Genomic DNA, 16,388 nt, shown 5'->3' with positions numbered 1-16,388 from the left:
GGGTGCCCCGTGGGAGCACAACCTACCAGGGCACGCCAGGAAACCCAGGCACGCCCTGGTGGGTTGTGCCCACCTCGGGTGACCCCCAGACCGCCTCTTTCCTCTATAAATACCCCAAAAATAACATAACCCTAGGGGAGTCGACGAAATATTCATCCAGCCGCCGTAGAGTCCAGAACCACCAGATCCAATCTAGACACCATCTCGGATGGGGTTCACCACTTCCATTGGTGCCCTCCGATGATGCGTGAGTAGTTCTTTGTAGACCTTCGTGTCCGTAGTTAGTAGCTAGATGGCTGCTACCTCTTGAGCATGCGTTGGTTTTCCCTTGAAGAGGAAAGGGTGATGCAGCAAAGTAGCATAAGTATTTCCCTCAGTTTTTGAGAACCAAGGTATCAATCCAGTAGGAGACTACATGCAAATCGCCTAGTACCTGCACAAACAATCAAGAACCTTGCAACCAACGCGATAAAGGGGTTGTCAATCCCTTCACGGCCACTTGCAAAAGTGAGATCTGATAAAGATAATAAGATAAATATTTTTGGTATTTTTGTTGTATAGATTGAAAAGTAAATATTGCAAAATAAATGGCGACAGAAATAGCTAGTTGACGGGAAACTAATATGATGTAAAGTAGACCCAGGGGCCATAGGTTTCACTAGTGGCTTCTCTCAAGATATCATATATTACGGTGGGTGAACAAATTACTGCCGAGTAATTGATAGAAAAGCGCATAATTATGAGAATATCTAGGCATGATCATGAACATAGGCATCACGTCTGCGTCAAGTAGACGGAAACGATTCTGCATCTACTACTATTACTCCACACATCGACCGCTATCCAGCATGCATCTAGAGTATTAAGTTCATAAGAACAGAGTAACGCATTAGGCAAGATGACATGATGTAGAGGGATAAACTCAAGCCATATGATATAAACCCCATCTTTTTATATTCGATGGAAACAATACAATACGTGTCGGTTCCCTTTTTGTCACTGGGATCGAGCACCGCAAGATTGAACCCAAAGCTAAGCACTTCTCCCATTGCAAGAAAGATCAATCTAGTAGGCCAAACTAAACCGATAATTCAAAGAGACTTGCAAAGATATCAAATCATGCATATAAGAATTCAAAGAAGAATCAAATATTGTTCATAGATAATCTTGATCATAAACCCACAATTCATCGGATCTCGGCAAACACACCGCAAAGAGTATTACATCGAATAGATCTCCAAGGACATTGAGGAGAACTTTGTATTGAGAACCAAAGAGAGAGAAGAAGCCATCTAGCTAATAACTATGGACCTGAAGGTCTATGGTAAACTACTCACACATCATCGGAGAGGCTATGGTGTTGATGTAGAAGCCCTCCGTGATCGAATCCCCCTCCGACAGATCGCCGGAAAAGGCCCCAAGATGGGATCTCACGGGTACAGAAGGTTGCAGCGGTGGAAAAGTGGTTTCGTGGCTCCCCTGGATGTTTTCAGGGTATAAGAGTATATATAGGCGAAAGAAGTAGGTCGGTGGAGCTACGAGGGGCCCACGAGGGTGGGGGGCGCGCCATATTGCCTCGTGGCCGCCTCGTTGCTTCCTTGACTTCCACTCCAAGTCTCATGGATTGCGTTTGTTCCAAGAAAGATCCTTTTGAAGGTTTCGTTCAGTTTGGATTCCGTTTGATATTCCTTTTCTGCGAAACACTGAAATAGGCAAAAAAAACAGCAACTTGCACTGGGCTTCGGTTAATAGGTTAGTCCCAAAAATAATATAAAAGAGCATATTACATCCCATTAAACATCCAAAACAGATAATATAATAGCATGGAACAATCAAAAATTATAGATACGTTGGAGACGTATCAAGCATCTCCAAGCTTATTTCCTACTCGTCCTCGAGTTGGTAAATGATAAAAACAGAATTTTTGATGTGGAATGCTACCTAACATAATTTTCAATGTAATTTCCTTTATTGTGGCATGAATGTTCAGATCCGAAAGATTCAAGACAAAAGTTTGATATTGACATAAAAATAACAATACTTCAAGCATACTAACTAAGCAATTATGTCTTCTCAAAATAACATGGCCAAAGAAAGCTCATCCCTACAAAATCATATAATTTGGCTATGCTTCATTTTCATCACACAAATGCTCTCATCATGCATGCTACCTCTTGAGCACTACATTGCTTTTCCCTTGAAGAGGAAAGGGTGATGTAGTAAAGTAGCGTAAGTATTTCCCTCAGTTTTTGAGAACCAAGGTATGAATCTAGTAGGAGGCCACGCACGAGTCCCTCGCACCTACACAAACAAATAAATCCTCACAAGCAACGCGATAAGGGGTTGTCAATCCCTACACGGTCACTTACGAGAGTGAGATCTGATAGATATGATAAGATAATATTTTTGGTATTTTTATGATAAAGATGCAAAGTAAAGAAAGTAAAATAAAAACGGCGCCAAAAATAGCTTGTTGTCGGGAGATTAATATGATGGAAAATAGACCCAGGGGCCATAGGTTTCACTAGTGGCTTCTCCCAAAAGCATAAGTATTTACAATGGGTGAACAAATTACTGTTGAGCAATTGACAGAATTGAGCATAGTTATGAGAATATCTAGGTACGATCATGTATATAGGCATCACGTCCGAGACAAGTAGACCGACTCCTGCCTGCATCTACTACTATTACTCCACACATCGACCGCTATCCAGCATGCATCTAGAGTATTAAGTTCATAAGAACAGAGTAATGCTTTAAGCAAGATGACATGATGTAGAGGGATAAACTCATGCAATATGGTATAAACCCCATCTTGTTATCCTCGATGGCAACAATACAATACGTGCCTTGCTGACCCTACTGTCACTGGGAAAGGACGCCGCAAGATTGAACCCAAAGCTAAGCACTTCTCCCATTGCAAGAAAGATCAATCTAGTAGGCCAAACCAAACTGATAATTCGAAGAGACTTGCAAAGATAACCAATCATACATAAAAGAATTCAGAGAAGATTCAAATATTGTTCACAGATAAACTTGATCATAAACCCACAATTCATCGGTCTCAACAAACACACCGCAAAAGAAGATTACATCGAATAGATCTCCACGAGAGAGGGGGAGAACATTGTATTGAGATCCAAAAAGGGAGAAGAAGCCATCTAGCTAATAACTATGGACCTGAAAGTCTGAGGTAAACTACTCACACATAAGCGGAGAGGCTATGGTGTTGATGTAGAAGCCCTCCGTGATCGATGCCCCTCCGGCGGAGCTCCGGAACAGGCCCCAAGATGGGATCTCACGGGTACAGAAGGTTGCGGCGGTGGAATTAGGTTTTTGGCTCCGTATCTGGTAGTTTGGGGGTACGTAGGTATATATAGGAGGAAGGAGTACGTCGTTGGAGCAACAGGGGGCCCACGAGGGTGGAGGGCGCGCCTGGGGGGTAGGCACGCCCCCTACCTCGTGCCCTCCTGGTTGATGTCTTGACGTAGGGTCCAAGTCCTCTGGATCATGTTTTTTCTGAAAATCATGTTCCCGAAGGTTTCATTCCGTTTGGACTCCGTTTGATATTCTTTTTCTGCGAAACTCTGAAATAGGCAAAAAACAGCAATTCTGGGCTGGGCCTCCGGTTAATAGGTTAGTCCCAAAAATAATATAAAAGTGTATAATAAAGCCCAATAATGTCCAAAACAGAATATAATATAACATGGAACAATCAAAAATTATAGATACGTTGTAGACGTATCAAGCATCCCCAAGCTTAATTCCTTCTCGTCCTCGAGTTGGTAAATGATAAAAACAGAATTTTTTATGTGGAATGCTACTTGGCATAATTTCAATGTAATTCTTCTTAATTGTGGTATGAATATTCAGATCCGAAAGATTCAAGACAAACGTTTAATATTGACATAAAAATAATAATACTTCAAGCATACTAACTAAGCAATTATGTCTTCTCAAAATAACATGGCCAAAGAAAGTTATCCCTACAAAATCATATAGTCTGGCTATGCTCTATCTTCACCACACAAAATATTTAAATCATGCACAACCCCGATGACAAGCTAAGCAATTGTTTCATACTTTTGACGTTCTCAAACTTTTTCAATCTTCACGCAATACATGAGCGTGAGCCATGGACATAGCACTATATCTGGAATAGAATGGTGGTTGTGGAGAAGACAAAAAGGAGAAGATAGTCTCACATCAACTAGGCATATCAACGGGCTATGGAGATGCCCATCAATAGATATCAATGTGAGTGAGTAGGGATTGCCATGCAACGGATGCACTAGAGCTATAAGTATATGAAAGCTCAACAAAAGAATCTAAGTGGGTGTGCATCCAACTCGCTTGCTCACGAAGACCTAGGGCATTTTGAGGAATCCCATCATTGGAATATACAAGCCAAGTTCTATAATGAAAAATTCCCACTAGTATATGAAAGTGATATCATAGGAGACTCTCTATCATGAAGATAATGGTGCTACTTTGAAGCACAAGTGTGGTAAAAGGATAGTAACATTGTCCCTTCTCTCTTTTTCTCTCATTTTTTTATTTGGGCCTTTTCTTCTTTTTTTTGTCCAGAGTCTCATCCCGACTTGTGGGGGAATCATAGTATCCATCATCCTTTCCTCACTTGGGACAATGCTCTAAAAAAATGATGATCATCACACTTTTATTTACTTACAACTCAACAATTGCAACTCAATACTTAGAACAAAATATGACTCTATGTGAATGCCTCCGGCGGTATACCGGGATATGCAATGAATTAAGAGTGACATGTATGAAAGAATTATGAACGGTGGCTTTGCCACAAATACGATGTCAACTACATGATCATGCGAAGCAATATGACAATGATGGAGCGTGTCATAGTAAACGGAACGGTGGTAAGTTGCATGGCAATATATCTCGGAATGGCTATGGAAATGCCATAATAGGTAGGTATGGTGGCTGTTTTGAGGAAGGTATATGGTGGGTGTATGATACCGGCGAGAAGTGCGCGGTATTAGAGAGGCTAGCAATGGTGGAAGGAGGAAAAGTGCGTATAATCCATGGACTCAACATTAGTCATAAAGAACTCATATACTTATTGTAAAAATCTACAAGTTATCAAAGCAAAGTATTACGCGCATGCTCCTAGGGGGGTAGATTGGTAGGAAAAGACCATCGCTCGTCCCCGACCGCCACTCATAAGGAAGACAATCAATAAATAAATCATGCTCCGACTTCATCACATAACGATTCACCATACGTGCATGCTACGGGAATCACAAACTTTAACACAAGTATTTCTCAAATTCAAAACTACTCAACTAGCATGACTCTAATATCACCATTTTCATATCTCAAAACAATTATCAAGCATCAAACTTCTCATAGTATTCAACACACTCATAAGAATTTTTCTTTTACTAATCCTGTATGCCTATTATTGTTAGAGCAAACTACCATGCTGTTTTGTAGGACTCTCAAAATAATCTAAGTGAAGCATGAGAGAACAATAGTCTCTATAAAACAAATCCACCACCGTGCTCTAAAAGATATAAGTGAAGCACTAGAGCAAAAACTATATAACTCAAAAGATATAAGTGAAGCACATAGAGTATTCTAATAAATTATGGACCAAGTGTGACTCTCTCAAAAGGTGTGTACAGCAAGGATGATTGTGGTAAACTAAAAAGCAAAGACTCAAATAATTCAAGACGCTCCAAGCAAAACACATATCATGTGGTGAATAAAAATATAGCTCCAAGTAAAGTTACCGATGCAAGTAGACGAAAGAGGGGATGCCTTCCGGGGCACCCCCAAGCTTTGGCTTTTGGGTATCCTTAGATTATCTTGGGGTGCCATGGGAATCCCCAAGCTTAGGCTCTTGCCACTCCTTGTTCCATAATCCATCAAATCTTTCACCCAAAACTTGAAAACTTCACAACACAAAACTCAGCAGAAAATCTCGTGAGCTCCGTTAGCGAAAGAAAAACAAAAGACCACTTCAAGGTACTATAATGAACTCATTATTTATTTATATTGGTGTTAAACCTACTGTATTCCAACTTCTCTATGGTTTATAAATAATTTTACTAGCCATAGATTCATCAAAATCAGCAAACAACACACGAAAAACAGAATCTGTCAAAAACAGAACAGTCTGTAGTAATCTGTAACTAACGCAAACTTCTGGAACTCCAAAATTTCAACCAAAATAGGAAGACCTAGGCAATTTTTTATTGATCAGCAGAAATTGGAATCAATATTTTACCATGTTCTGGTGATTTTTAACAATTATTTTCGTGAACAAAAAGTTTCTGCAATTTTCAGCAAGATCAAATAACTATCATCCAAGAAGATCCTATAGGTTAAACTTGGCACAAACACTAATTAAAACATAAAAACACATCTAACCAGAGGCTAGATAAAATATTTATTCCTAAACAGAAGCAAAAAGCAAAAACTAAAAATAAAATAGGGTTGCCTCCCAACAAGCGTTATCGCTTAACGCCCCTAGCCAGGCATAAAAGCAAGGATAGATCTAGGTATTGCCATCTTTGGTAGGCAATCCATAAGTGGCTCTCATAATAGATTCATAAGGTAATTTTAATGATGCTCACATCAAAGACAAGAATTTAAGCACAAAGAGAGCATCATAAAACACGTGGCAAACACATCTAAGTCTAACATACTTCCTATGCATAGGCATTTTATAAGCAAACAAATTATCATAGCAAGCAAAAATTAGCATATGCAAGGAGGAAGAAAGAGATGATATCAATCTCAACATGACGAGAGGTAATTTAGTAACATGAAAATTCCTACAACCATATTTTCCTCTCTCATAATAATTACATGTAGGATCAAAAGCAAATTCAACAATATAGCTATCACATAAAATATTTTCAACACGATCCACATGCATGCAAAGTTGACACTCTTCCAAAATAGTGGGATTAACATTAACTAAAGTCATGACCTCTCCAAACCCACTTTTATCAAAAATACCATAAGATTGAACATTCTCCAAATATGTGGGATCTAAAGTCGACACTCCTCCAAACCCACTTTCAATATTAATGCAAACATTATTATCAATCTCATATTCATCATGGGGCTTAAATAAATTCTCAAGATCATAAGAAGAATCACCCCAATCATGATCATTGCAACAAGTAGTAGACATAGCAAAACTAGCATCCCCAAGCTTAGGGTTTTCCATATTATTAGCACAATTAACATTAATAGAATTTGTAGTAACATCATTGCAATCATGCTTTTTATTCAAAGATCTATCGTGAATAACTTTATAAAGCACTTCATCACAATTTCTAGATTCACGGATTTCAAGCAAAACTCCGTAAAGATAATCTAGTGCACTCAACTCACTAGCAATAGGTTCATCATAATTGGATCTCTTAAAAAGATTAGCAAGGGGATGAGGATCCATAAACTTTTAACAAGCGAAGATGCAAGCAAAAATAAGGCACATGGTAACACAAGATCGAATGGAAGGAGGGCGAAGAAAAGGCAAAGGTGAAGTGGGGGAGAGGAAAACGAGAGGCAAATGGCAAATAATGTAATGTGGGAGAAAAGGGTTCGTGATGGGTACTTGGTATGTTGACTTTTGCGTAGACTCCCCGGCAACGGCGCCAGAAATCCTTCTTGCTACCTCTTGAGCACTGCGTGGTTTTCCCTTGAAGAGGAAAGGGTGATGCAGTAAAGTAGCGTAAGTATTTCCCTCAGTTTTTGAGAACCAAGGTATGAATCCAGTAGGAGGCCACGCATGAGTCCCTCGCACCTACACAAACAAATAAATCCTCTCAACCAACGCGATAAGGGGTTGTCAATCCCTACACGGTCACTTAGGAGAGTGAGATCTGATAGATATGATAAGATAATATTTTTGGTATTTTTATGATAAAGATGCAAAGTAAAGAAAGTAAAATAAAAACGGCGCCAGAAATAGCTTGTTGTTGGGAGATTAATATGATGGAAAATAGACCCGGGGGCCATAGGTTTCACTAGTGGCTTGTCTCAAAAGCATAAGTATTTACGGTGGGTGAACAAATTACTGTTGAGCAATTGACAGAATTGAGCATAGTTATGAGAATATCTAAGTATGGTCATGTATATAGGCATCACGTTCGAGACAAGTAGACCGACTCCTGCCTGCATCTACTACTATTACTCCACACATCGACCGCTATCCAGCATGCATCTAGAGTATTAAGTTCATAAGAATAGAGTAACGCTTTAAGCAAGATGACATGATGTAGAGGGATAAACTCATGCAATATGATATAAACCCCATCTTCTTATCCTCGATGGCAACAATACAATACATGCCTTGCTGCCCCTACTGTCACTGGGAAAGGACACCGCAAGATTGAACCCAAAGCTAAGCACTTCTCCATTTGCAACAAAGATCAATCTAGTAGGCCAAACCAAACTGATAATTCGAAGAGACTTGCAAAGATAACCAATCATACATAAAAGAATTCAGAGAAGATTCAAATATTGTTCATAGATAATCTTGATCATAAACCCACAATTCATCGGTCTCAACAAACACACCGCAAAAGAAGATTACATCGAATAGATCTCCACGAGAGAGGGGGAGAACATTGTATTGAGATCCAAAAAGAGAGAAGAAGCCATCTAGCTAATAACTATGGACCCGAAGGTCTGAGGTAAACTACTCACACATCATCGGAGAGGCTATGGTGTTGATGTAGAAGCCCTCCGTGATCGATGCCCCCTCCGGCGGAGCTCCGGAATAGGCCCCAAGATGGGATCTCACGGGTACAGAAGGTTGCGGCGGTGGAATTAGATTTTTGGCTCCGTATCTGGTAGTTTGGGGGTACGTAGGTATATATAGGAGGAAGGAGTACGTCGGTGGAGCAACAGGGGGCCCATGAGGGTGGAGGGCGCGCCTGGGGGGGGGGGGGGGGGGTAGGCGCGGCACCCTACCTCGTGCCCTCCTGGTTGATGTCTTGACGTAGGGTCCAAGTCCTCTGGATCATGTTCGTTCCGAAAATCATGTTCCCCAAGGTTTCATTCCGTTTGGACTCCGTTTGATATTCTTTTTCTGCGAAACTCTGAAATAGGCAAAAAACAGCAATTCTGGGATGGGCCTCCGGTTAATAGGTTAGTCCCAAAAATAATATAAAAGTGTATAATAAAGCCCAATAATGTCCAAAACAGAATATAATATAGCATGAAACAATCAAAAATTATAGATACGTTGGAGACGTATCAATGCACAACCCCGATGACAAGCCAAGCAATTATTTCATAATTTAGTATTCTCAAACTTTTTCAACTTTCACGCAATACATGAGCGCGAGCCATGGACATAGCACTATGGGTGGAATAGAATATGATGATGGAGGTTGTGTTGAGAATACAAAAAAAAAGAAAGTCTCACATCGACGCGGCTAATGAACGGGCTATGGAGATGCCCATCAATTGATGTCAATGCGAGGAGTAGGGATTGCCATGCAACGGATGCACTAGAGCTATAAATGTATGAAAGCTCAACAGAATAAACTAAGTGGGTGTGCATCCAACTTTCTTGCTCACGAAGACCTAGGGCTTTTGAGGAAGCCCATTGTTGAAATATACAAGCCAAGTTCTATAATGAAAAATTCCCACTAGTATATGAAAGTGACAATATAAGAAACTCTCTATCATGAAGATCATGGTCCTACTTTCAAGCACAAGTGTGGAAAAAAGGATAGTAGCATTGTCCCTTCTCTCTTTTTCTCTCATTTTTTTGGGCCTTCTCTTTTTTATTTGGCCTTTCTCTTTTTTTTGCCTTTTTTTTGGCCTTTCTCTTTTTTTCCTCACACGGGACAATGCTCTAATAATGTTGATCATCACACTTCTATTTATTTACAACTCAAGGATTACAACTCGATACTAGAACAAAATATGACTCTATATGAGTGCCTCCGGCGGTGTACCGGGATGGGCAGTGAATCAAGAGTGACATGTATGAAAAATTATGCATGGTGGCCTTGCCAATAATACGATGTCAACTACATGATCATGCAAGGCAATACGACAATGATGAAGCGTGTGATAATAAACGGAACGGTGGAAAGTTGCATGGAAATATATCTCGTAATGGCTATGGAAATGCCATAATAGGTAGGTATGGTGGCTGTTTTGAGGAAGATATAAGGAGGTTTATGTGTAATAGAGCGTATCATATCCCGGGGTTTGGATGCACTGGCGAAGTTTGCACCAACTCTCATGGTGAGAAAGGGCAATGCACGGTACCGAAGAGGCTAGCAATGATGGAAGGGTGAGAGTGCGTATAATCGATGGACTCAACATTAGTCATAAAAAACTCACATACTTATTGCAAAAATCTACAAGTCATTGAAACCAAGCACTACGCGCATGCTCCTAGGGGGATAGATTGGTAGGAAAAGACCATCGCTCGTCCCCGACCGCCACTCATAAGGAGTACAATCAAAGAAAACCTCATGCTTCAAATTTGTCACACAACGGTTACCATACGTGCATGCTACGGGACTTGCAAACTCAATACAAGTATTTCTCAAATTCACAATTACTCAACTAGCACGACTCTAATATTACCATCTTCATATCTCAAAACAATCATCAAGTATCAAACTTCTCATAGTATTCAATGCACTCTATATGGAAGTTTTTATTATACCCATCTTGGATGCCTATCATATTAGCACTAATTTTAAATTACCATGCTGTTCTAAAAGACTCTCAAAATAATATAAGTGAATGAGAGATCAATAATTTCTATAAAACAAAACCACCACCGTGCTCTAAAAAGATATAAGTGAAGCACTAGAGCAAAATTATCTAGCTCAAAAGATATAAGTGAAGCACATAGAGTATTCTAATAAATTCCGGTTCATGTGTGTCTCTCCAAAAGGTGTGTACAGCAAGGATGATTGTGGTAAACTAAAAATCAAAGACTCAAATCATACAAGACGCTCCAAGCAAAACACATATCATGTGGTGAATAAAAATATAGCCTCAAGTAAAGTCACCGATAGACGAAGACGAAAGAGGGGATGCCTTCCGTGGCATCCCCAAGCTTAGGCTTTTGGTTGTCCTTGAATTTTACCTTGGGGTGCCTTGGGCATCCCCAAGCTTAGGCTCTTGCCACTCCTTATTCCGAAATCCATCAAATCTTTACCCAAAAACTTGAAAACTTCACAACACAAAACTTAAACAGAAAATCTCATGAGCTCCGTTAGTGTAAGAAAACAAACCACAACGTTAAGGTACTGTAATCAACTCATTCTTTATTTATATTGGTGTTAAACCTACTGTATTCCAACTTCTCTATGGTTCATACCCCCCGATACTAGCCATAGATTCATTAAATAAGCAAACAACACACGAAAAACAGAATCTGTCAAAAACAGAACAGTCTGTAGTAATCTGGATCAAACGTATACTTATGGAACTCCAAAAATTCTGAAATAAACTGGTGTATGTGAGGAATTTATCTATTAATCATCTTCAAAAAGAATCAACCTAAAAGCACTCTCCAGTAAAAATGGCAGCTAATCTCGTGAGCGCTAAAGTTTCTGTTTTTTTTCAGCAAGATCGCAAAGACTTCACCCAAGTCTTCCCAAAGGTTCTACTTGGCACAAACACTAATTAAAACATAAAAACACCTCTAAACAGAGTCTAGATGAATTATTTATTACTAAACAGGAACAAAAATAAAATTGGGTTGCCTCCCAACAAGCGCTATCGTTTAACGCCCCTAGCTAGGCATAAAAACAAGAATAGATCTAGGTATTGTCATCTTTGGTATGCAATCCATAAGTGGATCTCATAACAGATTCATAAGGTAATTTAATTGTTTTCCTAGGAAAGTGTTCCATGCCTTTCCTTAACGGAAATTGGAATCTAATATTACCTTCTTTCATATCAATAATTGTACCAATCGTTCTAAGGAAAGGTCTACCAAGAATAATAGGACATGTAGGATTGCAATCTATATCAAGAACAATGAAATCTATGGGAAAATAATTCCTATTTGCAACAATAAGAACATCATTAATCCTTCCCATAGGTTTCTTAATGGTGGAATCCGCAAGGTGCAAATTTAAAGAACAATCATCAAATTCACGGAAACCTAACACATCACACAAAGTTTTTGGAATCATGGAAATACTAGCACCCAAATCACATAAAGCATAGCATTCATGATCTTTAATCTTAATTTTTATAGTAGGTTCCCACTCATCATAAAGTTTTCTAGGGATAGAAACTTCTAATTCAAGTTTTTCTTCATAAGATTGCATTAATGCATCAACGATATGTTTAGTAAAAGCTTTATTTTGATCATAAGCATGAGGAGAATTTAACACGGATTGCAACAAGGAAATACAATCTATCAAAGAGAAATTATCATAATTAAATTCCTTGAAATCCAAAATAGTGGATTCATTGCTATGTAAAGTTTTGACCTCTTCAATCCCACTTTTACTAATTTTTGCATCAAGATCTAAAAACTCCGAATCATTGGGACGCCTTTTAACTAAAGTTGACTCATCTCCAGTACCATATTTATCAAGATTCATATTGGAAAACAAAGATTTAATAGGAGACACATCAATCACTTTTAGATCTTCATTATTATTATCGTGAAAATTAGAAGAACACGCTTTCACAAAGCAATCTTTTTTAGCACGCATCCTAGCAGTTCTTTCTTTGCACTCATCAATGGAAATTCTCATGGCTTTGAGAGACTCATTGATATCATGCTTCGGTGGAATAGATCTAAGTTTCAAAGAATCAACATCAAGAGAAATTCTATCGACGTTCCTAGCCAACTCATCAATCTTAGGCAATTTTTCTTCAAGCAAAGCATTGAAATTCTTTTGCGAATTCATAAACTCTTTAACACTAGACTCAAAATCAGAGGGCATCTTATTAAAATTTCCATAAGAGTTGTTGTAGGAATTACCATAATTATTAGAGGAATTACTAGGGAACGGCCTAGAATTAATGTTTCCTCTATACGCGTTATTACCAAAGTTGTTCCTCACATCCATAGATTCATTATTATTCTCAATCAAAGTGGACAAAGGCATATCATTAGGATCAGAATAAACACTCTTATTAGCAAACAATTTCATAAGTTCATCCATCTTTCCACTCAAAACAGTAATCTCTTCAATCGCATGAACTTTTTTACTAGTGGATCTTTCGGTGTACCATTGAGAATAATTAACCATAATATTATCTAGGAGTTTAGTAGCTTCTCCTAAAGTTATTTCCATAAAAGTTCCTCCCGCGGCCGAATCTAAAAGATTTCTAGAATCAAAATTCAATCCGGCATAATTTTTTTGTATAATCATCCATAAATTCAAACCATGTGTAGGTCAATTACTTATCATTAATTTCATCCTCTCCCAAGCTTGTGCAACATGCTCATGCTAAAGTTGCTTAAAGTTCATAATATCGTTTCTAAGAGAGATAATCTTAGCGGGAGGAAAATACTTAGAGATAAAAGCATCTTTGCACTTATTCCATGAATCAATACTATTTTTAGGCAAAGAAGAGAACCAAGTTTTAGCACGATCTCTATGTGAAAACGGAAATAGCTTCAATTTAACAATATCATTATCCACATCTTTCTTCTTTTGCATATCGCACAAATCAACGAAGTTGTTTAGATGGGTAGCGGCATCTTCACTAGGAAGGCCAGAAAATTGATCTTTCATGACAAGATTCAACAAGGCAGCATTAATTTCACAAGATTTAGCATCGGTAATAGGAGCAATCGGAGTGCTACTAAAATCAATGTTGTTGGTATTGGAAAAGTCACACAATTTAGTATTATCTTGAGCCATCGTGACAAACAATCAATCCAACACACAAGCGTAGAAGAAGCAAGCGAAAAGAGACGAACGGAAAAGGGCGAATAAAATGGCAGGGGTGAAGTGGGCGAGAGGAAAACGAGAGGCAAATGGCAAATAATGTAATGCGAGGGAGAAGAGATTGTGATGGGTGAGGGAGTCCTGGATTAGGGGGTCCTCGGACTGCCGGACTATATACTTTGGCCGGGCTGTTGGACTATGAAGATGCAAGATTGAAGACTTCGTCCCGTCTCCGGATGGGACTCTCCTTTGCGTGGAAGGCAAGCTTGGCGATTCGGATATGTAGATCTCCTCCCTTGTAACCGACTCTGTGTAACCCTAGCCCCCTCCGGTGTCTATATAAACCGCAGGATTTAGTCCGTAGGACAACAACAATCATAATCATAGGCTAGCTTTTAGGGTTTAGCCTCTACGATCTCGTGGTAGATCAACTCTTGTAATACTCATATCATCAAGATCAATCAAGCAGGAAGTAGGGTATTACCTCCATCGAGAGGGCCCGAACCTGGGTAAACATCGTGTCCCCCGCCTCCTGTTACCATCCGCCTTAGACGCACAGTTCGGGACCCCCTACCCGAGATCCGCCGGTTTTGACACCGACATTGGTGCTTTCATTGAGAGTTCCATTGTGCCGTCACAATAAAGGCTGGATGGCTCCTTCGATCATCGGCAACGATGCGATCCAGGGCGAGGTTTTCCTCCCCGGACAGCTCTTCATATTCGGCGGCTTTGTACTGCGGGCCAACTCGCTTGGCCATCTGGAGCAGATCGAGAGCTACGCCCCTGGCCATCAGGTCAGGTTCGGAAGCTTGAACTATACTGCCGACATCCGCGGAGACTTGATCTTCGATGGATTCGAACCCATGTCAAGTGCGCCGCACAGTCACGATGAGCAAGACTTAGCTCTGTCGTCGGACGGTGTTCGGGAGATTACACCTGTAGCTACTTCGGCCCTCAATCCAGAGCAGATCACGCCGTCCGAGGACGGGTGGATGGACCCCGCCATGGAGGCCGCACACTCAGCGGCGACAGAGCCGAATACTGACTTCACCTCCTATGAGACCTGTGTTGCCGGACACTCGGATTCGTCCCCGGCCACGGGCTCCGAACCGCCTGCGTCCGTGCCTATCGAATCTGATTGGGCACCAATCATGGAGTTTTCTTCCGCGGATATCTTTTAGCACTCGCCCCTGGGCGACGTGCTAAATTCATTAAGGTCTCTCTCCTTGTCAGGAGACCCTTGGCCGAAATATGTCCGGCTTGAGTGGGAAGCAGACAATGAAGAAATTCGTTCCCCACCCACCACCCACTTGATAGCCACTGTCGACGACTTAACCGACATGCTCGATTTTGGCTCCGAAGACATCGACGGTATGGACGACGATGCAGGAGACGAATAGGAACCACCGCCCATAGGGCGGTGGACTGCCACCTCATCATATGATATATACATGGTGGACACCCCCAAGGAAAGCGATGGCAATAAGGCAACGGAGGATAATCCCCCTGAGAAGCAATCTAAGCACCGGCGTCATCGGCGCCGCTCTAAGCCCCGCCATAGCAAAAGTAGCGATACCGGCACAAGAGATAATAACGCTGCAGATAGTGCCGAAGACGAAGACAATCCCCTCCAGCCAGGCTTCGAGCGGGACGATCGGCAAGCTAGCCCTAAGGAACAGGCAGCAAATGGAGAATCAGAGGATGACAATTACATGCCCCTCTCCGAAGACGAGGTGAGCCTCGGCGACGAAGAACTTTTCGTGGCCGAGGATCCCGTCAAACAGGAGCGCTTCAAGTGTCGGCTTATAGCCACAGCAAAAAGCCTGAAGAAAAAGCAACAACAGCTTCGAGCTGACCAAGATCTGCTAGCGGATAGATGGACTGAGGTCCTGGCAGCCGAGGAATACAAACTCGAGTGCCCAACCAAGAGTTACCCAAAGCACAGGTTGCTACCCCAACTCGAGGAGGAAGCATTAGAACCCACACTACCAGCATATGATGCGGCTGATTGGCCACCTCGTGGCCGAGACAAAACGGCATATCAGCCCGAAGTCCAGCCCGCACCCTGTCGCCAGTCAAACAAAAACACCAAGGCCCGGGGCAACACGCAGGACCTGCGAGACGTATTGGAAAACAAAGCAGGACATACAAAATCGATCTACGGATCACGGGAGCGCGCCCCAATGCGTGACGATGATCGTCACGCCGGATATACTAAAAGCAAATCCGGCCGGGCTGAATACAGCAGACAAGACTCGTATGAACTGCGTCGTGAAATAGCCCGGCACAGAGGCGCCGCACACCCCCTATGCTTCACTGATGAAGTGATGGATCACGAATTCCCAGAGGGATTTAAACCCGTGAACATTGAATCATATGATGGTAGAACAGACCCCGCGGTATGGATTGAAGATTTCCTCCTCCACATCCACATGGCCCGCGGTGACGATCTACATGCCATCAAGTACCTCCCACTAAAACTCAAAGGACCGG

This window comes from Aegilops tauschii, chromosome 2, assembly GCF_002575655.3.
Source record: "Aegilops tauschii subsp. strangulata cultivar AL8/78 chromosome 2, Aet v6.0, whole genome shotgun sequence".
Lineage (NCBI taxonomy): Eukaryota > Viridiplantae > Streptophyta > Magnoliopsida > Poales > Poaceae > Aegilops > Aegilops tauschii.
The sequence above is the reverse complement of the archived record's forward strand: the minus strand, read 5'-3'. Positions refer to the sequence as shown.